The following is a 26,822-nucleotide window of genomic DNA, read 5'->3' as shown; positions in this document are numbered from 1 at the left end:
AACGAACGTGTACAAATCACTTTAAGCCCTGGTTCACATTGAACGCGGCTTTGAAAATTGTGCAACTTCATCTGAAATGGCACAATGTGAAAGCCACACGTCAGTTCAACTTGGAAGACATCTGTGCAGCTTCATGCACAGCCGTCTATGCGAGTCGCACCCGAAATCGCCAATAGTGCAGGAACTACTTTTTCAAATCGGTGCGGCACCGCAAAGCCGGCGTCGCACCGAGTTGAACAGTGCCATTGTTGACAATAGGGTCCGGTGTGAACTGGGGCTACACCCCAAAAGCAAACATAGCACAGCTTACCAATTCTTAGATGCAATTGCTGCATTTGTTTTCTTTCCTTTATTTTCACCTGGTCAAAAGAACAAGCTCTCTGGCAGATGCAGCGGTCACAGGGATGAGACCAACCATTTACCACTGATAGGGGTGCTTACAATTATCAAAATTTTTAGACCCCTTTCACACTGAGGCGGTTTTCAGGCATTTTAGCGCTAGAAACAGCGCCTGTAAACCGCCTCCCATTCATTTCAGTGCTAAATGCAAAGCGCTTCGGCAGCGCCCAAACACGGGCGCTTTTAACCCTTTCTTCGGCCGCTAGCTGGGGTTAAAAGCGCCCCCGCTAGCGGCCGCAAAGCGCTACTAAAACTATGGCAAAGCGCTGGTAAAACTAGTGGCACCGCTAAACGCACCCCCGCCCCAGTGTGAAAGTAGCCTTAATGGAGTTTTTTGGGGTTTTTTTTAATTGAAACTGTGTTTCCTAGACCTTTGTGGTAATAATCGTGTGACATAAAAATAAGTGGGTTGAAACTACCGCTATTTTAATCCCTAGGGCGTCCGCTTTTAGAAAATATATAATGTTTGGGGGGGGGGGTTTATGTAATCTAAAATGATTTTTTTAAACGTCTGCAAAAAACACAAAAACGGCTCTGGCTGTGAAAGGGTTAAAGGATAAGTTCACATTCGGGAAAATGTTACATGTCCCGCCAACAAGCGATGTCTTCATATAAGAGTAGCGTCACGTCACAACTGGAGTATAAAAAAAAAAAAAAAAAGAAGAGAAGGGCCTCTAAGTGTAGCAATATGGTTACATTTAATGAAGGTACAACATTTAGCAACTTATTGCTACACTTAGAGGTGCCTCTCTTCTCTTTTATACCCTGTAAAAAAAAATGCTTTGATATACAAGTGCTTTGGATTACAAGCATGTTTCTGGAACTATATACACTGTCTCCTACATTCAAAGCAAATTTGTCAAGCCCTGCCGATACCGGTACAACCCTACTAGTTTCCTTGAAAAAATTTCTACCTAGATCCACAACCATCACTTCCCTATAGGCCTGAAACCAACTAGATCTGGCACAGATCTTCTGGCGCCATTGGAACCGAACCGGTTAATTCTCTGCACTCCTGACACCGCCTCTCTCACCTCTCTCCGGCTTAATATGAATCTTCAGTAATAGCTGAAAGGCACAATCTATTTACCTGTCTTAATTACCCCACGTTACCTACTAAAAATTCCAAAAAAAGCAGAATTTTAATTACACGAGCCTCCAGGCCCTGAAACTCTACTTCCAAATCAAAAATGTGTTTAGCGGCATTTAAGATTCTGTTTCAATTGCTGCGAAGCGGCTCCCCGTGTCGGCGCGGAGCGTGACACCTATACATTAAGTATACATAACAGGCAGCCAGGCGTACGTGAACTGAGAGCTAATCAACTGTCACTAATCGCCTTCCAAAGAAAAAAAAAAAAACAGTCAGCTGACTCTCCTAAGTCAATGCAACTTAAACCCAACAAGTGTCTAGATGAGTGTTGGAAGAAGTAACACGGCGCCCGTCTCATTATTTACACCGGAGTTGATCTAGCAGTACACAGAGAAGTTCGGAGGGCCGAGATTTATAAAAGAATTGTTAATCAAACCCCCAAAACACAAAGCAGCCAACAGACATGAGATGAGAGCAGGAGAAAGAGATAAAATGTGAGTCCAGAGCCTCCAGCACTATGGAAGGTTACAGGACCTGTCACAGCCTGCTTCCCCAACTTCCCATCGCTGATAAGGAGAATACAAACCCGTCCTCATTGCAGCTGTGCATTCCATCTCATAGAATACTATGACATCACCATAGCAGCCAGAAAATCAACCTTTAAAGACTCTCACACACACAGGGGCAGCCAGGGCGGTAAAAAAAAAAAAAGTCTGCAGTTTTACCGCCCACCTAAAACTAGGGCATGCAGCTACTCAGGGGCTATAACATGACGCAGTTGCAATGCCTTACGGCAAAAATTTGAATGGCACGTCGCATTTAAGTGAATTGGGCCGCAACGTAACCATCCCGCATCACAGCATGGTGGGGGGGGGGGGTCTACATTTTGAGGGTTAAAACAGGTGTCAACATATCACCTCCTTACCACCTGTACAAATGCCTCTGAAACGCAATGCACCAAAGATTGCTTTTCAGAGGAATGGCCGCACAAGTGAACAAACCTTTACCACTTGCCTACCGGGCACTTATACCCCCCTTTCTTTCCCAGGCCAATTTTCAGCTTTCAGCACTCTCACACTTTGAATGACAATTGCACGGTCATGCAACACTGTACACATATGACATTTTTATCATTTTTTTCACACGAATAGAGCTTTCTTTTGGTGGTATTTAAGCACTGCTGGATTTTTTTTTTTTTTTAGCAAAAAATAAAAAGGAGAAAATTTTGAAAAACAAACAAACAAAAAACAAAGTTGTTCATACTTTGTTAGAACATTTTGCAAACAAGTAAACACCGATTGGTGCTGATGAGGCGACACTGATGATGAGGCACTGATGGTCACTATTAAGCAGCACTGATGAGGCATTGATTGGCAGCACTGATGGGCAGTATTAGGCAGCACTGATGAGCACCACATGTGGGCACTAAGGGGACTAATGTCCCTCTAATCCCTCTAACAGAAGGGTGAAAAAAAAAAAAATTAAACAATAACCGTCATTTGTTTATTTCTGTGATCAGCTGTCATTTGCTGACCACGTAGTAAAGGGCCTGCTGTGATTGGCCCTTTACCCGATCTATGATCACCTGAATCTCACGGACTCGGCGATCACAGAGAACGGGAGGACATCTATGTACGCCCTCCTGGCAATTTAAGCCCGCACTGTAGACGTCTTTTCACCACAAAAAAGGGTTAAAAAAAAAATTGGAAGGTGTAAGCAGCAATGGCAACCTATGTATTTCTCCTGGCAGGTTTCCTTTAAAAATTAGGACTTCTGTGACAAAAAAAATTAAATAAAAAGTGGTGCACAACATTTAACGGAGTTGTCACGTGTCGGTGGTGTGCCAGATTGGAGTATGCTTACTTCAAAATTTTGGCACAAATCTGCAGTAATCTTCTGCTGGGATCATCCTAACTTTTCTACCGCTCCTCTCCTTCCTGCACTGCTGCACCTTGCTGGCCGTCCCATACACATCCTCCTTGCCTTGATAAAGTGGGGTTCAAAGTAATTCCTAGCCAAGTAAAAAAAAAAAATGCAGGTTTGAACATGTGAATTTTAAAATAAAAAAACTGCCCCAGTAGGCAAATGGTTAAAGCCTAAATCTAGATTAATAAATAAAACATTTTTAATAAGTTTGACACAACATAAAAATGCAGTTTCCGGCTGCTCTATACACCCGTCTCCGGCACGGTCTCCTGTAGACCCACCTGGTTGGTGATTCATTAGAACCGGGGGCTCCGGGGAGGAGATTTACCCTCATTTCCTGTCCTGCTGCCAATGCATTACTAAAAAGGAAAAAGAGCGAAATTCTCCAACAGCAACAAATGTTTTCCTTTATTAAAAGTAGGGGAGGGCTAGAACCTGCCAGATTTTTATTTCTGTGTTAAAGCGGAATTCCACCCATTTAAAAGTCAGCAGCTACAAAAAGTGTAGCTGCTGACTTAATAAATCAGACACTCACCTGTCCCAGGGTCCAGCGACGCGGGTGCAGGAAGCCCCGCTCTTCTCCGTGGCGAGGGCATTCTAACTGTGGGCGCCTGGCTGTGGCTTCATACCCGGGCGCGCGCTGTGCATGCGTGAGCCGCGCAGCGAATGGCCGGGCAATCTTCTGGGACCTGTGACGTGTCCCAGAAGATGGAAGGGAGAGGTGATCTTCCTTCCGGGGCCATGGAGCCCGGGGAAGAAGTGGGAGCTGGGTGCCTTTAAAAACAGGGTACCCGCTTCCCCCCCCCCCCACCAAAAAAAAATGACATGCCAAAATGTGGCATGTCAGGGGGTCACCAGCACTTAAAGCGGAAGTTCAATTTTTGGGTGTAACTCCGCTTTAAAGCAGGTTATTCAGTCATATATTGAAAAACTGAAAGTCAGAAGCTACAAAAACTGTAGAAGACGGGACTTCCTATTACAGAGGCCGCCAAGTAAACAAGAGATTCTCACTGTATGTAATCTGACGGCGCTCGTCCCGCCCCCCCCCCCCCCCCCCACCCTCCCTGTCCCCTCCAAGGCAGCTAAAATTGAAGTATTGGCGTATAACACGCACACGCTATTTGCACCCGATTTTCATGGTGAAAAAGTGAGTGTTATACGCCAATAAATACAGTAATTTACTAAATAATTTCCATGTTCTGTGTACTGTGGGGGACCAGATATAGTGACTGCAGGCTGCTGGGTTTAGTAACACTTTGAAGCGGAGCTCCAGGCTCCTTCAGCAAGAATTTAAAGTCAGCAGCTACAAATACTGTGGGATACTTACCCTGGGGGTGGGGGGGACCCCCCGCTCCAGCCGCTGCTAGGGTGGAGCTCCACTTTAACTACCTGTTGCAGATTCTCACTTCCTTTCAAAAGAAACTGTTGCCAGTAGGACAGGAAGTGAGGGGAAATCTCTGTATTGGAGCCCTGGATGGACGCTAAAGCCAAGATAGGAGTTCTAATCTTTCCCAACTCTACCCAAAAGTGGAACTGAAAGCTTTGGCCTTGACATCATCATTAATATTATTAGGGTTGCACCGATACTAGTATCGGTACCAATATGGAGTATTTGCACAAGTATCGGTACTCGTGCAAATGCACTGATACCTGAAACCGATACTTTCAGGCCTGGATCTTTGAGCTGTCAGTGGGGTCTCCCCTGTGTTAAAGAAGTCCGGTAAGTGGAGCTGTCAAAAAAAAAAAAAAAAAAAAAGCAGCCAGCATTGTATAAGAACATTGCTCAGCCCCGAAACACTAAAATAAAAAGAAACATTGTTTATTTTTGTATATTTCTGTTTCTTCATCTGCAGATCAAAGGGATGCACAAATATTCCTCTGTTTAACCTCTTATAAACCTTTAATTTACTCTAATCAGCCTTAATTAACTCCCTATTCTCCTCCATTTAATTATTATTTTCCTGCTTTTTTTCTTTTGTTCACATCTATTTTATAAACGATAAATAATTAAAACTTTTTTGTTTGCTTTGTTAGTGAATATTTTTACACATATATATTAACATATATTTAAACATTTCACATTGTAAAAGCAATAAATAAAAAAAATATATATATATTTATTTCACTTGTAAACAACTTTTCAGTGCTTTGTATTATTGCTGACAGCTGAAGTTAAAACAAAACAGTTGCGGAAAAAAAAAAAAAAAAAAAAAAAAAAAAGTTAAAAAATCGGTACTTGTACTCATTGTAGGGCTGGGGAAAAAATTGATTTGAATCTTGAATAGAGTTGAGAGGTCAAATCGATTCAAATTTTTAGCAAATCGTTTTTTTTACGTTTTTTTTTTCACCAGGACCGGCATGGTGTCAGCGAGGAGCTGTGGGCAGGAGTTTTTAGGCGAGGCCGTGGCTTCGGCCAGTCTGCGGCGTCCGGCCTCGCCTAAAAACTCCTGCCTGCAGCTCCTCAGGACACGCTGTCCATCAAAAAAAAAGGCTTAATTCGAATCATGAATCGAGTTTTTTTTTTTTTTTTTCTTTTGTAGAGAAAAAAAAAAAAAAAAAAAAAAATCGCTCAGCTCTAACTCATTGTAAAAAAAAAAAAAAAATGGTATTGGTGCATCCCCAATTATTATTATTATTCAGGAATTATATAGCGCCAACAGTTTGCGCAGCGCTTAACAAAACTGACAGACTTTAATGCCACTTTTGTAAAGTTTGCAAACCTTGCGCGAGCTAAAAAAATCCCACCGCTGACCATTCTACAGACATAAGTGACTCAATATAGACGCCGTTTACAAGCGTACGCGAAGCTCCTGGATCCGGGATGAGTTGCGCCCATCATTATAATTACATTCCACCATCTCTGAAACTTGAAAACCGCTGCCTTGAAGAGCTCGGGAACCGTGCCGGTAATTATGTTCTTCCTCAGAAATCCTAAGCTTGGTAAAAAAAAAAAAAAAAAAAAAAAAAAAAAATCTCTATTTTCAGACAGTGAGATGTGGGAAGTGCCTGTGTTGTGGGGCGCAGAGGCAGAGCCGGTGTCCAGGAGAACACACGAGGAATGTGGGGTATGGCGCGTGCCACGTGGTTGGTTACATTACAGAAACTGTCAAATCTTGAAGTCTGTGCAGCTGCTGAGAACCATCTACAGAGCGTTTCCGAAGAGAGATCGCAAGAACAAAAAAAAAAAAAAAAAAAAAAAAAAAAAAAAAGAGAAGAGAAGGAGGGCGGGCGGGAGGAAGGAGGATGCTATTTTTGGGCTCCTCAGAAGCTGCTATGCTAAAAGCAGAAAGACATACACAGACGGATGCAGATTCCAGGCACACCGCACACACTCCGGCTGTTTCTGGACACTGAATATCATGTATCAGGCTCCAGCGGGACCACAGAACCCCCCCCCCCCTTCCTATTTACCAGAAAGGCTTCAGCTCTAGCTGATGATTGCATGCGCGGCACAGTGCTGCTCATGTATCCCTGGGGGCACTTCTGACAAAACTCTCAGGGTACTTCTGCCAGTTAAACAAGAACATTCAACTCTAGACAATGGGTTTTTTTTTGTTTTTTTTTAGGGCACATTTACACATGCAGCGGGGGAGGGGGAAAAAAAAAATGACATGGTTTCAAAGTCGTCCGACTCTGAAGCTGCCGCCCCGTACAGCGCGACTTCAGGTCAGCTTGCAAAACGACTTCTGTATAGAAGTCAATGCAAGTCACTCCGAAGTCGCCCCAAAGTAGTACAGGGACCTTTTTCTAAGTCCGAACGACTTGAGTCGCTCCTATTAGAACGGTTCCATTGCAATGCATGGAGCGCGACTCGTCAGGCGGCTAAGTCGCCTTCGAGGTAGGGCTGGGGAAAAAAAAAAAATCGATTTAAATCTTGAATCGAGTTGAGAGGTCAAATCGATTCAAAATTTAAGCAAATCGATTTTTTTATATTTTTTTTTTTTTTTCACCGCGCCGGCACTGAGGAGCTGCGGGCAGGAGTTTGTAGGTGAGGCCACGGTTTTTCGCCTAAAAACTCCTGCCCGCAGCTCCTCAGGGCCAGTGCGGTGTCCATAAAAACAAAAAACAAAACTCAATTCGAATCGTGAATCGAGTTCTTTTTAAGAAAATCGCAGATTTTTTTTTTTTTTTAGAAAATCTCCCAGCCCTACTTCAAGGTCACCCCCTTGTGTGAACCGGCACTTCGGCTCCTCGCTGTCCTCAAGGGAAAGCACATACCCATTTAAATAGGGACAGTTCTCCAACTTCTGGACAACATTGTGAGAGTTCTCTAAATCCTACTGCAATGATGTATAAAAAAAAAAAAAAAAAAAAAAGTCGTCTTATGGCAAATTGAGCAGACATTACAGATTCTGCAGTTTCCAGGATACCAAGACAGTTCAACTAATTATATAGAGCATGTTAGTGGAAGGAATTACCAATCTAGCATAAAACTGCATTACATTTATGTGCTTTTTTTGGTTAAAAACAAGCCTTCTAGACCTTAAAAGTAGTATGGTTATTTATTTTTTTTAATCACACTTACCTAGGTGGATGCTGCATCTGTCCCCCCGCCAGCTCAAATGCTGAGAACCAAGCGATTGAACACCACTGATTGCTCCGTTCTCAGAGCTTGGTGAGCAGAGATCTGGTGACTGTCGGTCACCCCATATCACCCCCCCCTTATACTTACCTGAGCCTGATCTTGATCCAGCAATGTGCACGAGAGCAGAGGCTCCTTGGGCTCTCTCCATCCTCGTTGGCTGAGACAATCACAGCCAGGGCCGAGCCACACTGTTTTATGGGGACACAGAGCGGAGCTCGAAAGCGAGCACAAGTCGTACCCCATGATTTCCAGTGGGTACCATTCATATCTTCAAAGTAGGCCCTGCACTACTTTGGTCCGACTTTGATGCACGTTGAGGTCCACAGACCTCAAGTTTACAAAGGCATTCCCTAAAATCGCAGCCGCAAAAATCGCATGACTTTGAAGTTGCAGTAGCGTGAAAAGGGGCCTAACCATAACAGCCTTGATCCTCTTTTTGGTCCCCCCCCCCCCCCCCCCCTGGGGAGGGCCAAGCCACACTCTGTGTATTATGGGGACACAAAGTGGAGCTCGAAAGCGAGCACACACACAATTGCCCCCATAGCAAGCAGCTTAGTATGGGGTTGGTGTGAAAATGTAGCGCTAAAACCAAAAATGTGTATATGGATAAAGTTCAATAACTGGTGAATGTTATCCACTGTGATATAGGTATGAGCAACGTGAGTAATGAAGTCCCACAATGCAATAAGATAGACAATCCAGTACGAGTGGAGAATCTTCTAGTGTGTGGTTCATCAGTATGGAAATCTTGAGGTGGAAATAGGTGAAATACTCTTACCAGAACAGGTGGATTCGAATGTCAGCAACATCGAATCAAACAGGCTTAGAGATCCAGATAGATGGCTGTCCTGGAGGGAGATGGAAGTCCCGGATTTCAAAGGACATCTCCTTTAAATTGGACCAGCTATAATGATGCTCTTCAACCAAAAAGGAACCATGTAGAAAAGGAAAGACATCCAGATCCCGTATCCAGTCCCAAGAGTATGGGGAGAGAAAAAATTGGAGTACTCCAAAAGTGCAGATCAAAAGGGTAGGTTTATTGGTTCAAACCAATATACAAATAATTAAAGCATGATCACGTAGCGTAAAATCAAGTGTAGGAAATAGCGTGTCATTCCCAATGCGTTTCGTCCAATTGGACTTCTGAAGGGGCATCAAAAGTATGGGGTTTACTTGCCAGCGGGGGGGGGGGGGGGGGGGGGGGTCCCCAAAAAGAGGATCAAGGCTGTTACGGTTAGGCCCCTTACACGATACTGCGACTTCAAAGTCGCGCAATTTCACGGGCGGCGACTTCAGGGAATGCCTGTGTAAACTTGAGGTCTATGGACCTCAACTTGCATCAAAGTCGGACCAAAGTAGTGCAGGGACTACTTTGAAGTTGCACAGATAAGAGCGATACTCACTGGAAATTATGGGGTACCACTTGTCATGCGACTTTGCAGTCCCAAGTCGCACAAGTGTGAAAAGGGCCTTTAGTCCATTAAAAAAAAAAAAAATTATCCTTTGCAATCACTAACTTTTTTCTGACATCAGTGTTCCAACTCTTATGGAATTTTATACTATTTTTGCTTCATTTGGTGGATAATCCGGGATCCCCGCTCTATTTTCTAGGATCCCTGAGAACTATGCTTTGTGTAGCTGCATCAAAGGCCAACAATCGTCCTCCGGAGAGTCTCTTATCACTGGATTTTGTCACTTTCCTTGAGCGAGTGTGTACACAGCCTGGAAAATGTTTGCACGCAGATATCAAACAGAGGAAAGCACATGACTTTGCACTATGTTGGCACACACAAAAAAAACTTTCTTCAACCAGGTGTGAATGTCTGAAGTAGAACGATCGTTTCTTACACTTGTAGCTGCCACAATGCCAAGATCAGAATGCCCTCTTCACGCATTTTTAAAGCCGATTTCTAAGATACCAAAATCCTGGACCTTTGCCAGAGGTCTCCACATGCTTTCTATGATCCTTTTACTGTCACAAAACCAACTAATACATAAAACAAAAACAAAAAAAAAAGAAAGTAAAAAAACTACTTGTGACAACAATCGTTCTTTTTTACTTGATTTGCCCCTCGCTCAGTGGGAGGGTAATGAGCTGTGCTGCCCCTCATTGCTGGCTGCCACATTGAGCCACACATCCAATCATGCCTAAAGAAGAACTAAACTCCCCCTCTATGGTTTTCAGCCAAGGAAGCTGCCCTCCCTCGTTTCTGTTTGATCTGCAACTGCATGATGCTGCACATGTGATCAGTTATGACTCCAGCCATTGGATGGCTTGACAGTTTGGTTGAGAGCACAACCAATGTGACCGTTCGCAATTCATGGCATGCCGGGAATGTAACAGTTTGGAAAAAAACTTAAATAGTTGGGTTTAGTTCTACTTTCAAGTGGGTAATAAACCCTTCCCATATACCCAGTGAAGTGATTGGACTCAGGTGATACACAAAGATGAAACAAATCCTCCTACATAAGTTGTACCTGTTTATCTGCCGTCTTCTCTACATCCGTTCAAAGTGCAGAATTATACAGCTTGTCAGAAAAAGATGAGCAGAGCTGAAGTTACACTCTGCAGATCTCTGTGAGGAGAGCTCTGAGAGCTGATTGGAGGGAAGTGACCCCACCCCCCCTTTCACACAGGAACAAAGCCGAGTCTGTCAATCACAAGCTGTGTGCTGGAGCTCCCTCCCCTGTAACCTTTTTTTCCTCTTGGTGTCATGAAAACCTTGTCAGAAGCCACTCCGATAGCAGGGGAAAGAGACAGCAGACGAAAATGGACACATAGTGCTCTGGATTGAGACAAGTACTAAAGGGCAGGGGTCTCAAACTGGCGGCCCTCCAGCTGTTGCAAAACTACAAGTCCCATCATGCCTCTGCCTGCAGGAGTCATGCTTGTAAACTGTCAGCCTCGCAATGCCTCGTGGACTTGTAGTTTTCGCAACAGCTGGGAGGGCCACCAGTTTGAGACCCCTGCTATAGAGGGATAGGTTTTGTTCACATTTCATGTCTGAGATTTACAACCACTTTAAGCTGGCCGCAGATAGTTCTAAATTCATCGGGTTCAGCAGGGACCGGTCGAATATCGATCTATGGACATTTCCCGGACGACTTTTGTCGAACAGGACTGTTGAAAAACTTTCATTTGATCAGCGGCTGCAATGCTGACCAATGTATTCTGACAGTCCCCCACTATCAGAATACAATAACACACAGCGGAGAGGATTCCTCCATCCACCTCACTTGTGTGAATGGAGGAATCTGTACCTTTTTTTTTTTTTTTCGATCTCCGCTCTCCTCTCCAGCTCTTACTGGGCTGTGGAGGGGGCAGGAGCGGCTGGCTCATCCTCTTAGCGACTCTCTGAGAGGCTGAGCCTGCTGCCGGTCAGACTTCTGGGTGGATCCCGACAATATGGTCGGTATCCTTGAGGAGCCTAGCCTGTCGTCAGCCGACCCGCTGTCAGATGAAAATGGCTCACAGGAGGGCAGAACTAAGGGCACTCCTGGGATTCATAAGAGAGGTAGGGCCAAAACTTTGGCCCTACTTCTCCCTCAAGGGTATATTCCACCAACACTACATATGCCCCCTTCCCAGATGGCCTTTCCAAGCACAGCTGTGTGTCCTCCTCCCGGAATATATTCTGGGCGGACAGTGTCGGTATGAGAATTTAAAAAAAAGAAATTGGAATATTAGTTGCGGTTCAGGACCCGGGGCACCCAAGATGACATGCAGTGCTGTGTGTCCCGGGTGCCAGCCACTAACAACCACTATGAATGCAGCACATACTTAAAGTGGGGGTCCACCTATCTATCGTTTTTTTTTTTTTTTTTTTGAGTTTATTCACAAACTTTTCTTCTCAGCATTACATACTCACATATTGTGTGTAATATGTCCGCCTGTGTCAGATTTCGTCGGAAAGAATAACTTATATTATTCACTGCAGGCGGTTTCCATCTTCATTGTGGGCATTTGAAGCCCACAAGCATTTATTTCCTGGATGCGGTGAATGCTGAGCTCCCAGCATTCACCGCTCGTTCCCGCACATGCTCAGTGGCATCCTGGGAAGCCTGAGACTAGTTCCCAGGAGACTGTGCGGAGTCTGGGAGAGGCTAGAAACACGCCTACTCCCACGGGAGGAGAACCAGGAAGTGCAAAGAAGAATAGAAAAATAAAAGGTAATTACGGCGATTTAAATTTTTTTTAAACGGCATGTCAGCATCTAGGCAAGGGAGAGAATAAATACAGATATTGTTCAAAATTTGGGTGGAACCCCGCTTTAACGTTTTTACGGCCAGAATTCTGTAACACCTCCCAACAGGTTTCCAATCTTATAATAAACAAGTTTTGTACTTTCTTGCAGGAGGCAGAAATTTTCATATTCAATAAAATAGTACTGCCCATTGTTCCCTTTCAACCCTGCATGATCAAAAAACTGCTGACCAGAAGCAGCAACAAGGGTCTGATTGCCAAAAAGAATCTGAAGGGCGACTGAGAGGAGCATCTGATGACAATGCTGCTGGTAAATGGTAAAACTGAGCTAAACTTGGTTATTTATCAATCTAACAGATTAGTGATTATTGATTTTGCCCAGAGTGAGGCTTTAGAATAAGGCCGCCCATAGATGGTGCAATTTTCTTTCCTGCAACAATTAGTTTGCAGGGATAAGAAACAGAGAGATTGTTCCCTCTGTACGGAGCTCTGTGTTGATTATCAGGGCTTACTAGGGCTTTAATTGGACACAGTCGATCAGCAGGTCCCAGCCATGAATAATGGGGCGGGATCTGACCCCCAATGTGTACAATCACAGCAGGTGTTGGTGGGGAGAGGGGGGGGGGGGGGTTGCACCCATGTATACATCCTAAAACGCACAAGCAGGCAGAGACATATGGGTACGTCACTTTGCCTGCACGGGCCGCCCGTAACTGGTTAACACAAGGTGCAAAATGTTTGTTTTGACCTTAGAATCTCATTAATGCCCGGGTATAATTCACGGAGTCTGGGGCCTCGCTCACACAGGGCGATTCGATCCGTGCCCCATGAGGGGTGGCATGTAACCGCCACAGGGATGCACAGCTGTTGCGTGCATTTCCGTGCACAGCCACTGCTCCCGATGGGACATCCATGCGGATGCATGCCCCCTATGTTGTCAACACTATGTTGCTTTAAACAAGTTTACGAACAATATCCTTAAAAGTGGAGTTCCACCCAAAAATGGAACTTCCGCTTTAAGGGAGGTGACCCCCCCGACATGCCACATTTGGCATGTCATTTTTTTTTTGGCGAGGGGGGGGATACCCTCTTTGTAGAGGGTCCCCGCTCCCACTTCCTCCCAACGCACCAGAAGGGAGATCGCCTCTCCCCCCTCCCTCTCGGCAATCATATGGGACACGTCACAGGTCCCAGACGATTGGCCGGCCAGTCACGGTGCGCAGCTTGCGCATGCGCAGTGGGTGCCCGACTGTGAAGCCACAGCCGGGCACCCACAGTTACAATGCAGGCGCCGCAGAGAGGAGGGTGAGACGAGCGGGGCTTCCCCTGCATCGCTGGACCCTGGGACAGGTAAAAGTCAGCAGATGCAGTATTTGTAGCTGCTAACTTTTTTTTTTTTTTTTTGTTTAAGCAGAACTCCGCTTTAAGTCTAAGCTGATGTCTTTTAAAAATAAGAGACTTTGTTTTAAATATATAATATATTTTGCAAATTTTATCTTAATACATTCTTCTTTGGTTTGTTTGTTTTTTGCACCGCTATAGTCCTATCCTTTGTTCTATTTGTTCCAATAATCCCCATTGTTATCGCTCCCACATTTCTTTGACTGTAACTGTTACCATTTGACTACATTGCTAATGAGATGATCTATTATAGATACAGTAAAGCCTTTCTTCTGTATTTGTTATAGGGTGACTTGTACTCGCTCTTGGTAAACAGACGCTTTATGAGGAGGGCCCCAGCCTGTTAGGCTCATTTATTTGGGTTTTCTGTGTAACATTCAGGCCTTTGATTGTATTGGAGGGAGCGTCCATTATTCTCTGATATTTGTCTGACAACATTGGTATTTCTGTACTTTGTTAAACTTTTGAATAATAAAAAAAAAAATCTATTTAAAAGAAAAAAATGTAAACTCTGTTCTAACAGTTTTATGGTCCTAAATGTTCTGTCCATCTTCACATCGGCAGCATTTTCATTCATTTTGCAAAAAAGTTTGAAAGTTCCAAAACTGAAGGCAGCTCTGCTATTCTCTGTCATCTCAGCAGGTCGGCCATTGATTTGTTAGTAGTTTGGGTGGATCTCGGTGCAGATCCAGGATGTGGTTTGTATTCACCCTACGCCTCAGCGCAGTACCAGACCACGAGAAATCTTGTAAAAATGAACTTAACATTTTAATACAAAAGTTGAAAAACTGGGTTCTGCTAGCCGGTTGTGACACCCCCACATATGGGCACCGAGAACTCTTACAGAAGACGACACACTAAGCAGAGGGCCGAGGACGTCATTGTCTACAATGTACTAGTCAGAAACTTACAGCGCCCACCCCCACACACACACACACACACACACACACACACACACACACACACACACAAACTGAGGCACATCCCTGTGTGCCACTGAACCAGATGTCCCAGCAAGCCCTTCCCCATCACACTGAATACTATATCCCAGCACTACATCAGATGTGCCAGTACCCCCCATCTATGAACCACATGTTCCAGCATGCCCTGCCACATTAAAGTGGAACTAAACCTTCATATCCATTACAGCCAAGGAAGCTGCCATCTTAGCTTTGATCTTTAGTTGCCATGGTGCTGCACATGTGATCAGTTATGACTCCAGACATTTTATGGTTTGACAGTTTGGTTGAGAACACAAACAAATGTGACAGTTCTATTCCAGGAATGTAACTTTTTAGAAACTGTTAAATTGATGGGTTCCACAACTTTCAATAAAGCTAGTTTTCATTATGCCTGGTTGCCCCCGGACACTACAACTCCCACCCCCCCCCCCCTCGCCGTCCCCGGATACTACGACTCCCGGCATCCCTCGCCTGCCCCGGACACTACGACTCCAACCCCCCACCCCCGGATACTACAACTCCCATCCTCCCCCTCACCGTCCCCCGGACACCACTACTCCCGGCATTCCTCGCCATCCCCCGAACACTACAACTCCCGGCATCCCTCGCCATCCCCCGGACACTACAACTCCCGGCATCCCTCGCCTGTCCCGGACACTACAACTCCCGGCATCCCTCGCCTGTCCCAGACACTACAACTCCCGGCATCCCTCGCCTGTCCCGGACACTACAACTCCCGGCATGCCTCGCCTGTCCCGGACACTACAACTGCCGGCATCCCTCGCCTGTCCCGGACACTACAACTGCCGGCATCCCTTGCCTGTCCCGGACACTACAACTGCCGGCATCCCTCGCCTGTCCCGGACACTACAACTCCCGGCATCCCTCGCCTGTCCCGGACACTACAACTCCCGGCATCCCTCGCCTGTCCCGGACACTACAACTCCCGGCATCCCTCGCCTGTCCCGGACACTACAACTCCCGGCATGCCTCGCCATCCCCCGAACACTACAACTCACGGCATCCCTCGCCATCCCCCGAACACTACAACTCCCGGCATGCCTCGCCATCCCCCGGACACTACAACTCCCGGCATCCCTCGCCGTCCCCCGAACACTACAACTCCCGGCACCCCTCGCCTGTCCCGGACACTACAACTCCCGGCATCCCTCGCCGTCCCTGGACACTACAACCCAGCATGCCCTGCCACATTAAAGTGGAACTAAACCTTCCTATCTATTACAGCTAAGGAAGTTGCCATCTTAGCTTTGATCTTTAGTTGCCATGGTGCTGCACATGTGATCAGTTATGACTCCAGACATTTTATGGTTTGACAGTTTGGTTGAGAACACAAACAAATGTGACAGTTCTATTCCAGGAATGTAACTTTTTAGAAACTGTTAAATTGATGGGTTCCACAACTTTCAATAAAGCTAGTTTTCATTATGCCTGGTTGCTCCCGGACACTACAACTCCCACCCCCCCCCCCTCGCCGTCCCCGGATACTACGACTCCCGGCATCCCTCGCCTGCCCCGGACACTACGACTCCAACCCCCCTCCCCCAGATACTACAACTCCCATCCTCTCCCTCACCGTCCCCCGGACACCACCACTCCCGGGATCCCTCGCCATCCCCCGAACACTACAACTCCCGGCATCCCTCGCCATCCCCCGGACACTACAACTCCTGGCATCCCTCGCCTGTCCCGGACACTACAACTCCCGGCATCCCTCGCCTGTCCCGGACACTACAACTCCCGGCATGCCTCGCCTGTCCCGGACACTACAACTCCCGGCATCCCTCGCCTGTCCCGGACACTACAACTCCCGGCATCCCTCGCCTGTCCCGGACACTACAACTCCCGGCATCCCTCGCCTGTCCCGGACACTACAACTCCCGGCATCCCTCGCCTGTCCCGGACACTACAACTCCCGGCATCCCTCGCCTGTCCCGGACACTACAACTCCCGGCATCCCTCGCCTGTCCCGGACACTACAACTCCCGGCATCCCTCGCCTGTCCCGGACACTACAACTCCCGGCATCCCTCGCCTGTCCCGGACACTACAACTCCCGGCATCCCTCGCCTGTCCCGGACACTACAACTCCCGGCATCCCTCGCCTGTCCCGGACACTACAACTCCCGGCATCCCTCGCCTGTCCCGGACACTACAACTCCCGGCATCCCTCGCCTGTCCCGGACACTACAACTCCCGGCATCCCTCGCCTGTCCCGGACACTACAACTCCCGGCATCCCTCGCCTGTCCCGGACACTACAACTCCCGGCATCCCTCGCCTGTCCCGGACACTACAACTCCCGGCATCCCTCGCCTGTCCCGGACACTACAACTCCCGGCATCCCTCGCCTGTCCCGGACACTACAACTCCCGGCATCCCTCGCCTGTCCCGGACACTACAACTCCCGGCATCCCTCGCCTGTCCCGGACACTACAACTCCCGGCATCCCTCGCCTGTCCCGGACACTACAACTCCCGGCATGCCTCGCCATCCCCCGAACACTACAACTCACGGCATCCCTCGCCATCCCCCGGACACTACAACTCCCGGCATGCCACGCCATCCCCCGGACACTACAACTCCCGGCATGCCTCGCCATCCCCCGGACACTACAACTCCCGGCATCCCTCGCCGTCCCCCGAACACTACAACTCCCGGCACCCCTCGCCTGTCCCGGACACTACAACTCCCGGCATCCCTCGCCGTCCCTGGACACTACAACCCAGCATGCCCTGCCACATTAAAGTGGAACTAAACCTTCCTATCTATTACAGCTAAGGAAGTTGCCATCTTAGCTTTGATCTTTAGTTGCCATGGTGCTGCACATGTGATCAGTTATGACTCCAGACATTTTATGGTTTGACAGTTTGGTTGAGAACACAAACAAATGTGACAGTTCTATTCCAGGAATGTAACTTTTTAGAAACTGTTAAATTGATGGGTTCCACAACTTTCAATAAAGCTAGTTTTCATTATGCCTGGTTGCCCCCGGACACTACAACTCCCACCACCCCGGACACTACAACTCCCATCCCCCCTCCTCGCCGTCCCCGGACACTACGACTCCCATCCCCCCTCCTCGCCGTCCCCGGACACTACCACTCCCATCCCCCCCTCGCCGTCCCCGGACACTACCACTCCCATCCCCCCTCCTCGCCGTCCCCGGACACTACGACTCCCATCCCCCCTCCTCGCCGTCCCCGGACACTACGACTCCCATCCCCCCCCCTCGCCGTCCCCGGACACTACGACTCCCATCCCCCCCCCTCGCCGTCCCCGGACACTACGACTCCCATCCCCCCCCCTCGCCGTCCCCGGACACTACGACTCCCATCCCCCCCCCTCGCCGTCCCCGGACACTACGACTCCCATCCCCCCCCCCTCGCCGTCCCCGGACACTACCACTCCCATCCCCCCCTCGCCGTCCCCGGACACTACCACTCCCATCCCCCCCTCGCCGTCCCCGGACACTACCACTCCCATCCCCCCCTCGCCGTCCCCGGACACTACCACTCCCATCCCCCCCTCGCCGTCCCCGGACACTACCACTCCCATCCCCCCCTCGCCGTCCCCGGACACTACCACTCCCATCCCCCCCTCGCCGTCCCCGGACACTACCACTCCCATCCCCCCCTCGCCGTCCCCGGACACTACGACTCCCGGCATCCCTCACCTGCCCCGGACACTACGACTCCCATCCCCCCTCTCGCCGTCCCCCGGACACTACAACTCTCAGCATGCAGTAAACAAAGTGCCCTGACATGGTCTCCCCTCACAGGTGAACTACAAGTCCCAGCCCAGTAATAATAATGACCACGCCCCCTCTGCTGCTGGCTGGTCTCCAGGGTCACCCTACAACTGTTGCCAATAGCAACCACACCTTCCCATCCCCCTGACCGGTTGCCATGGACACTCCCGGCCTTTACCCCTCCCTCACCTCCTCATACATCCCGCCAGCCTGTCAGGACCCGCTGGGACTTGTAGTCCTCCCCCCCTCAGTCCAGCATGGCCGGGCCTTTGTTTTGGAGCCTGTGGGGAGGTATGAGCGGCCCCCCCTCAGGAGAATTCCCCACACAGAACCCCCTCCAGCCATTCCAGGACCCCCCTCACCCTGTCCCCCAACCCCTCAGAGCCGCCATGACCGCACACAGCCGCCCCGCACACCTACTCACTTCTCTCTCCTCTCAGGCGTTCCAAAATGGCGGCGTGCAGGGCTCGGTCACGTGACTCGACTTGACAGATCAGGTGGGCCTGGGAGAGGGGGCGTGGCCGTCTGCGGGGGCTCGGCTGTGGTGGAAGGCGGAGGAGGGGGCGTGGCCGGCGGCTTCCCGGGTTACCTGGCGTCGTGTAGGTGACGGGCAGCGTCACGTGACTGGCTCGCCCCCTGTGTGGAAACAAAAATAATAATAAAAATAATAATAAAAAAATAATACTAAAATAAAGTGCAAATCATGAGAGAACACGCAGCAGCAGCAGCCTGTCTCCTCACACAGAGCTGTGCTGTCATGGCTGTGCTCTCTGCTGTGTGTTCTACCCCTCCTCCTCTCTCACATTGCAAACTCAATACCTGTGAGGTATTTTATTTTTCTCCAACCTCTCAGACCCCGTTAAACCTAAACCTGAGGTAAAACGCACTCCAAAAAGCGAAATATCGCCGCAAACGTCAAGCAAAAGTGCGGCCATGTTGTTTTGTGGACAAACTTTTCCCTCACGTCCTCTCCTTGCGCAACCCGAATGCTAAAACCCGGGACAGGTGGCTCATTACCCAGCTAATTTGGTACAAAAAGAGCTCCCCCAGGTTTCTTTTGTAATCGGCCAGCCCTTTTTGTACCAAATTCGCTTTCCAGGCGGCGCAATAATGAGCCGCCTATCCCCGTTTTGGCATTCGGTAAACGCGAGGAGAGGACGTGAGGTAAAAGTTTGTTCGCGAACAACATGGCCGCACTTTTGCTTGATATTTCTCATTTTGGAGTGCAGATTTCGGCCACAAGTTTTTTTTAATTAATTAATTTTTTTATTTATTAAATTTTTTTTTTCCCTCCCGTCATGTTCCCCCCCCTCACCAGTCGCCTGGTTTATTATCCTTATTTTTTTTTTTTTATTATTTTTAGGCACAGCGGCGTTACCTAGCCCTGGCAGCCCTTGCGAGAGACTTTCCCGAAGGAAACGGAAAGCCTTTCATTATTTTCCCCCCGCAGCCAAGGCTTTTCAAATACAATAAACCGCAAAATACATCCAATTTGAGGGGATTTCAACAACTTCCCGATTAAATTTTGATGGAGGTTTAAGACCCTACCCAAAGCGGGATGATAACCTGACTGACATTCAGAATAATTATTGCTATTTAATTACGGTTTTTATGAGTGACACATCAGTCGAGCGGAGGGGGATAATTATTCGGTCGTGAGTGACAATTTTTTAAAAATGTATGCTTGTCAGTGACAATGATGGACACTTGCTAGGCGTACGAATCCACACCTGCCATGGTTTGTTGGCCAACATGACTGACGTTAAGGGTTTCCCGTACAAAAGCTGGAACTATAATGAATCGGTTATAATATTTATGAGTGACAATCTAACAATGCATAGGGGTCCCGGTGTGGACATGAGTGATAGTATTTAGATGTAAGTGAAAATTCGCATGCAATGAGGGATAGTCAAGTAGGGCTGCCTACCTCGCACTTTATTACCCACCTGTCAGCCAGAGCCAACATTTTTCATTAAATGTCACCCGCTGGCAGCTATGACAGCCGAAAAGTGAATGTGGCCTAAAGGTGCGCTTCAAGACAATATGCATAATATATTTCACCATACATTCGTATTTTAAAAAGAAGTAATTGCGCCGCATAGTAATATTCATGTCTTGCCAATGATTTTCAAGTTTTTCGATGGCAGGGAATAGAATTTTTTAAGGGCCGAAAGCCGCTTTCTGACTAAAATACCTTAACTATTAAAACTCGAGACGGTGTTAAAAAAAAAAAAAATGTTCTACATGTGCGGCTGTGTCTGCCTTTGCCACTTGATTAGCGGCGGCACGGGCCGCCGAGCGCGCGCGTTAAAAGGTGGATACGCGGGGTGGCAAACGAGAAAGCTTTTTTTTGCGACGAAGGCCTCTTTGGTGGGGAGGAAGCAAGTTTCACGTCCCGGAGATTCCTCCATTTCATTCGCTCGCGGCCCACATCGTTTTTTTTTTTTTTACAAGGCTTCACGGCCTGCCCAAGAACAGCTGGAGCGTCTTGGGAAATGTCGAGTAATTGCAAAATGGTAAAAGGCGAGGAGTGTCGAGGAAAGGCAAAATAGTAAAACTTCTGCAGGTTTTGTGCAAGGCAAATGAGATGTTTTATTTATTTTTTATTTTTTTTTAATGCAAAGTGGTAAAAGGCGAGGAGTGTCGAGGAAAGGCAAAATGGTAAAACTTCTGCAGGACTTGTGCAAGGCAATTGAGATGTTTTTTTTTTTGTTTTAAATGCAAAGTAGTAAAAGGCGAGAAGTGTCGAGGAAAGGCAAAATAGAAAAACTTCTGCAGGTTTTGTGCAAGGCAAATGAGTTGTTTTCCTTTTTTCTTTTTTACTTTTTTTTAATGCAAAGTGTTAAAAGGCGAGGAGTGTCGAGGAAAGACAAAATAGTAAAACTTCTGCAGGTTTTGTCCAAGGCAAATGAGATGGTTTTTTTTGTTTTTTTTTTTGTTTTTTTTTTTATTTTTTTAATGCAAAGTGGTAAAAGGCGAGGAGGGTCAAGAAAAGGTAAAATAGTAAAACTTCAGTAGGTTTTGTGCAAGGCAAATGAGATGTATTTTTTATTTTTTTTTTGTTGCATAAAAAAATAACGCTTTATATGAACTAACCTGATACCCTTAAACCAAAGAAAAATCTTTGAGTCAATGCAAAGTGTTAAAACAAATGAGGGAAGTGTCAAGGCAATGCAAATTGTTAAGACTTCTGCAGATTTTGTGCAAGGCAAACAAGGTGTTTTTTTTGTTTGTTTGTTTTTTTATTGCTGCATAAAATAACAAAATATTGCTTTACAGTATACAATATAAACTAACCTGATTCCCTTAAACCTAAAATACGAGGAGTCTGCTAGAAAATGTTTGAGTTAATGCAAAGTGTTAAAACTTAGGAAGTGTCAAGGTAATGCAAATTGTAAAAACTTCTACAAATTTTTTTGCAAAGCAAACTAGGTGTATTTTTTTTTTTTTTTTTTTTGCTGCATAAAAAATAATGCTTTACAATATATGAACTAACCTGATTCTCTCAAACCTAAAATACGAGGAGTCTGCTAGAACATTTTTGAGTCAATGCAAAGTGTTAAAACTTATGAAGGACGTGTCAAGGTAATGCAAATTGTTAAAACTTCTCCAATTTTTGTGCAAGGCAAACAAGGTGTATTTTTTTTTTTTTTTTTGCTGCATAAAAAAATAATGCTTTACAGAATATGAACTAACCTGATTCCCTTAAACCTGAAATACGAAAATACGAGGAGTCTGCTAGAAATTTTTTGCTAATGTAAAGTGTTAAAACTTATAAAGGAAGTGCAAAATGTTAAAACGTTTGCAGGTTATGTGCGAAGCAAACAAGTTTTTTTTTTTTTTTTTTTTTTTGTGGCATAAAAAAATAATGCCTGGTATAAACCATTACAATACCATTAGGCCTAAAATATTAGGAGTCTGTTAGACATGGAGAAATTGTCAAGGAAATGTAAAGTGTTAAAACCTCTACAGCTTTTGTGTGACTTGAACGAGATAATATATATATATAGATATATATATATCTATATATATCTATAGTTTTATATGGCATAAACAACAACGCCTGATATGAATGATCATAATACCATTAAACCTAAAATACTAGGAGTATGTTAGAAATTTTTGAGTTAATGCAGTGTTAAAACCTCTGGAGAAATTGTCAAGGAAATGCAAAATGTTAAAACTTCTTTTCTTTTTCTTTTTTTTTTTTTACAGCATAAAAAATAATGCCTGAATTACCATAATATCATTAAACCTAAAATGTCTGTTAGACATGGTGGGGTGAAGTAAGTTTCACACCTCGGAGATTCCTCCTTTTCGTTTGCTTGTGGCCCACATCATTTTAAGGCTTCGCTGCCTGCCCACTAAAAGCCGGAGCATCTTGGGAAATGTTGAGTAAATGCAAAGTTTTAAAAATGCAAAGAGTGTCGAGGAAAGGTAAGATGGTAAAACTTCTGCATGATTTGTGTAAGGCAAATGAGATTTTTTTTTTTTTTTGAATGTTTTAATTTTTTTTAATGCAAAGTGTTAAAAGGCGAGGAGTGGCGAGAAAAGGCAAAATAATAAAACTTCTGCAGGATTTGTGCAAGGCAAATGAGATTTTTAAATTTTTTTTTTAAATGCAAAGTGGTGAAAGGCGAGGAGTGTCAAGGAAAAAAATAGTAAAACTTCTGCAGGTTTTGTGCAAGGCAAATTATATGGGTTTTTTTTTGTTTTTTTTTTTAATGCAAAGTGGTAAAAGGCAAGGAGGGTCGAGGAAAGGTAAAATGGTAAAACTTCTGCAGGTTTTGTCCAAGGCAAATTAGATTTTTTTTCTTTTTTCTGCATAAAAAATAACGCTTTATATGAAATAACCCGATACCCTGAAACCTAAAATACGGGGAATCTGTTAGAGAATTTTTGAGTCGATGCAAAGTGTTAAAACCTCTGGAGAACATGTCAAGGAAATGCAAAACTTCAGGTTTTGTGTGACATGATTGCGTTGTATTTCTTTTTTTACTTTACTGCATAAAAAATAATGCTTTATATGAACATCCTTAACACCTTGAAGTCTAAAATACTAGTTGCTGATATCTAAGAGAGCTTCCATACCATATACAAACCATCCAAAAAACATATACTGTACAAACCATCTAAAACCAAACCCTCTTTACAAAACATTAATTATTTAAACATTTTAAACATCTTATTATCATTTTTTTATGTTTTGATCCATTTTAGGCCAAAGGAGTCTTATCAAAATCTATCTGAACTGTCTATAAGTGGGAGTGCTGGACCGTAAGACAGTAAGTGTAGGAAATATCTATCTGCTAAATCAGAAGTCTGGTGAAGCTAGTTGCAAACAATAAGCTGTCACGATAAAGGCCCTTTACTCGCTGCAACGGTGAGAGGAAGCAAGTTTCAAAATCCGGAGATTCCTCCTTTTTATTTGCAGCGCACATCATTTTTAAGGCTTCCCGGCTTGCCCAGTAACAGCCGGAGCATCTTAGGAAATGTCAAGTAAATGTAAAGTGTTAAAATCTATAAAGTGTCGAGGAAAGAGAAAATGGTGCAAAGCAAACAAGATTTTTTATTTTTTTTTTTATTTTTTAAGGCATAAAAAATAATGATTTATATGAACTACCCTGATACTGTTAAACATACACAGAGTCTGTTAGAAATTTTTGAATCAATGCAAAGTGTTAAGGAAAGGCAAAATGGTAAAACTTCTGCAAGTTTTGTGCAAGGCAAATGAGTTGTATTTATTTTTACTGTACTGAATAAAAAAATAATGCTTTATCTGAATTACCTTAATACCTTTAAACCTAAAATACTAGTCACCGATATCCAAGAGAAGTTCTAATACCATATTACGTACACGTACATAAAGATCCTCTGAAAAAAAAAAACGAAATAAAATATTTTACAATTTTAATATCTTTATATTCTTTATAATAGCTAATATCTCTATATTTTTTATTGATTTTAATCAAACGGGTGTAAATACAGCAAGCTGCTTCAAGTATAAACATTGAAGATATGTAGATTCACACTTAAAATTTATTTTATTGTTTTAAGTCATTTTAGGCCAAAGGAGGCTTATTAAAACCAACCTGAACTAACTATACGTGGGACTGCTGGACAGTAAGACAGCATAGTGTAGGAAATATCTATCCCCAAAATAAAAAAAGTATGGTGGGGCCAATGGCAAACAAGATGCTTTATAGAGAGTCCCACTATAAGTTGCTGATTGCTGCCATTACTAGTATAAAAAAAAAAAAAATTCCAGTAAAAAAAAGCTAAATAAAATATTTCAAAATTTTAATATCTTAAAATATATTTTCTTGTTCAATATTTTTTATTGATTTTAATAAAACGGGTATAAATACAGAAAGCCGCTTCAGGTATGAAAAAAGGAAGATATGTAGATTCACATTTAAAATATATTTTTTATTTTTTTAGCCATTTTAGGTCCAAGGAGGCTTATCAAAACCGACCTGAACTAACTATACGTGGGACCACTGGAGCGTAAGACTTCATTTTTCTCGGCTAGTCGTACGTGTTGTACGTCACGCGCTCTTGATGTTCAGAATTTCCGAAAAGATTTGTGTGACCGTGTGTATGCAAGACAAGTTTGAGCCAACATCCATCGGAAAAAATCCATGGATTTTGTTGTCGGAAGATCCTATCATGTGTACGGGGCATGAGACAGCATAGTGTAGGAAATATCTATTCCCAAAATAAAAAAAGTATGGTGGAGCCAATGGCAAATAAGATGCTTTATAGCGAGTCCCACTATAAGTTGCTGATTGCTGCCATTACTAGTATAAAAAATAAATAAAAATTGCAGTAAACAAAAAAAAAATCTATATATATTTTTCCAATTTTAATATCTTAAAATATATTTTCTTTGTGAATTTTTTTAAAAATTGATTTTACCCGAACGGGTATGAATATAGCAAGCCGCTTCAAGTATAAACATTGAAGATATGTAGATTCACACTTAAAATATATTTTAATGTTTTACGTCATTTTAGGCCAAAGGAAGCTTATTAAAACTCACCTGAACTAATTATAAGTGGGACTGCTGGACAGTAAGACAGCACAGTGTAGGAAATATCTATCCCCGAAATCAAAAGTACGGTGGGGCCAGTGGCAAATGAGATGCCTTTGCGCTGAAGGCCTTTTGCTTGGTGTGGCAGTGGGGGGAAGCAAGTTTAACATCCCAGAGATTCCTCTTCATCATTCGCTTGCGGTCCACATTATTTTAAGATTTTGCGGCCTGCCCAATAACAGCCGGAGCATCTTAGGAAATGTCGAGCAAATGCAAAGTGTTCTAAAGTTTTGAAACTGGTGGCAAAAAATAATTATTTACGATGGAGGCCCTTTGCTTGCTAAGGCGGTGTGTGGAAAGCACATTACACATCCCGGAGATTCCTCCTTTTCTTTTGTTTGCAGCCCACATCATTATCAGGCTTGCAAAAAAAAAAGGTTTCTCGACCTGCTGAATAACAGCAAGACTGTTTTTTTTTTTTCTGCTGTTTAAGGCATAAAAAAATTGAATGCTTTATACAAACATCCTTGAAGCCTAAAATACTAGTTGCCTTATGGTTCCAATAACAAATGCACACACACATATGTAAAGATCCTCTGTATAAAACATAAGATATTTAAAAATGTAATTTTAAGTTCTCAAAAATCTTAAAATTGTAATATTTAAAATATGTTAATATCATTTTCAATGTTTTTTAGCCATTTTGGGTTAAAATAGGCTTATCAAAATCGATCTGAACAAGCCTATAAGTAGGATTGCAAGATGGTAAAACAACATAGTGAAGGAAACATTTGTCCCCCAAATCAGAAGTCTGGTGGAGCTCGAGGCAAACGAGAAGATTTCGTGATGAAGGTTATTTGCTCGCCAAGGTGGTGGGGAATACACATCCCAGAGATTCCTCCTTTTCAATCGTTCACGGCCCACATAAATTTCGGGCTTCTGAAAAAGGTTTCCTGACCTCCCGGATAACAGCCAAAGCCTGTTAGGAAATTTCAACTTTATGCAAAGGGTTAAAACCTCTACAGAAAGTCTCAAGGAAATTCAAAATGTTAAAACTTTTTTTTATTTCACAGCAAGTAAAAATAATGCCTTGTATGAACTACATTAACGCGGAGTTCTGCCCCCACCACCCTCCTCCCTCGCCCCCAGCAAAAAATTAAAAGTCAACAGCTACACATACTGCAACTGCTAATTTTTAATATTAGGACACTCACTTGTCCTGAAATCCAGCGATGTCGGCTCCCCAGCAGATGTTTCCATCGGCTCTCGGGTGCTGCTGCCGCCGCCATTCATGGTGATGGAAACCGGGAGCAAAGCCTTTCGACTTAACAGCTGGATCCCTACTGTGCATGCGCTTTCTAAATGGCCAGGTGGCAGGGGAAGGAGGAGGAGGGGCCTAACTTTCGAGTGATCTTGCCACGGCGAGATCTCTCGGAAGTGGGGACGGGTACCTGT

General features: G+C 44.8%; 1 protein-coding gene across 2 annotated transcripts in view; it reads right to left on the bottom strand.

Annotated features, from left to right (window-relative positions):
* ZNF507 (zinc finger protein 507) overlaps positions 1 to 18,840 on the bottom strand; it is a 42,531-nt gene extending 23,691 nt beyond the window's left edge. Inside the window, exon 1 of one of the 2 annotated variants that reach the window (XM_073605827.1) lies at positions 18,759 to 18,840. The gene's annotated coding sequence lies outside the window, so the exon portion shown is untranslated. Of the gene's footprint in view, positions 1 to 3,352; positions 3,621 to 18,758 lie in introns of those variants that run through there. The other variant, XM_073605828.1, reaches the window with a different exon arrangement.
* Positions 18,841 to 26,822: the final 7,982 nt, after the last annotated feature.

The sequence above is a fragment of the Aquarana catesbeiana genome, linkage group LG11 (genome assembly GCF_042186555.1).
Source record: "Aquarana catesbeiana isolate 2022-GZ linkage group LG11, ASM4218655v1, whole genome shotgun sequence".
Classification (NCBI taxonomy): domain Eukaryota; kingdom Metazoa; phylum Chordata; class Amphibia; order Anura; family Ranidae; genus Aquarana; species Aquarana catesbeiana.
Note: the sequence above shows the minus strand (reverse complement) of the source record. Positions and strands in the feature narration are given on the sequence as shown.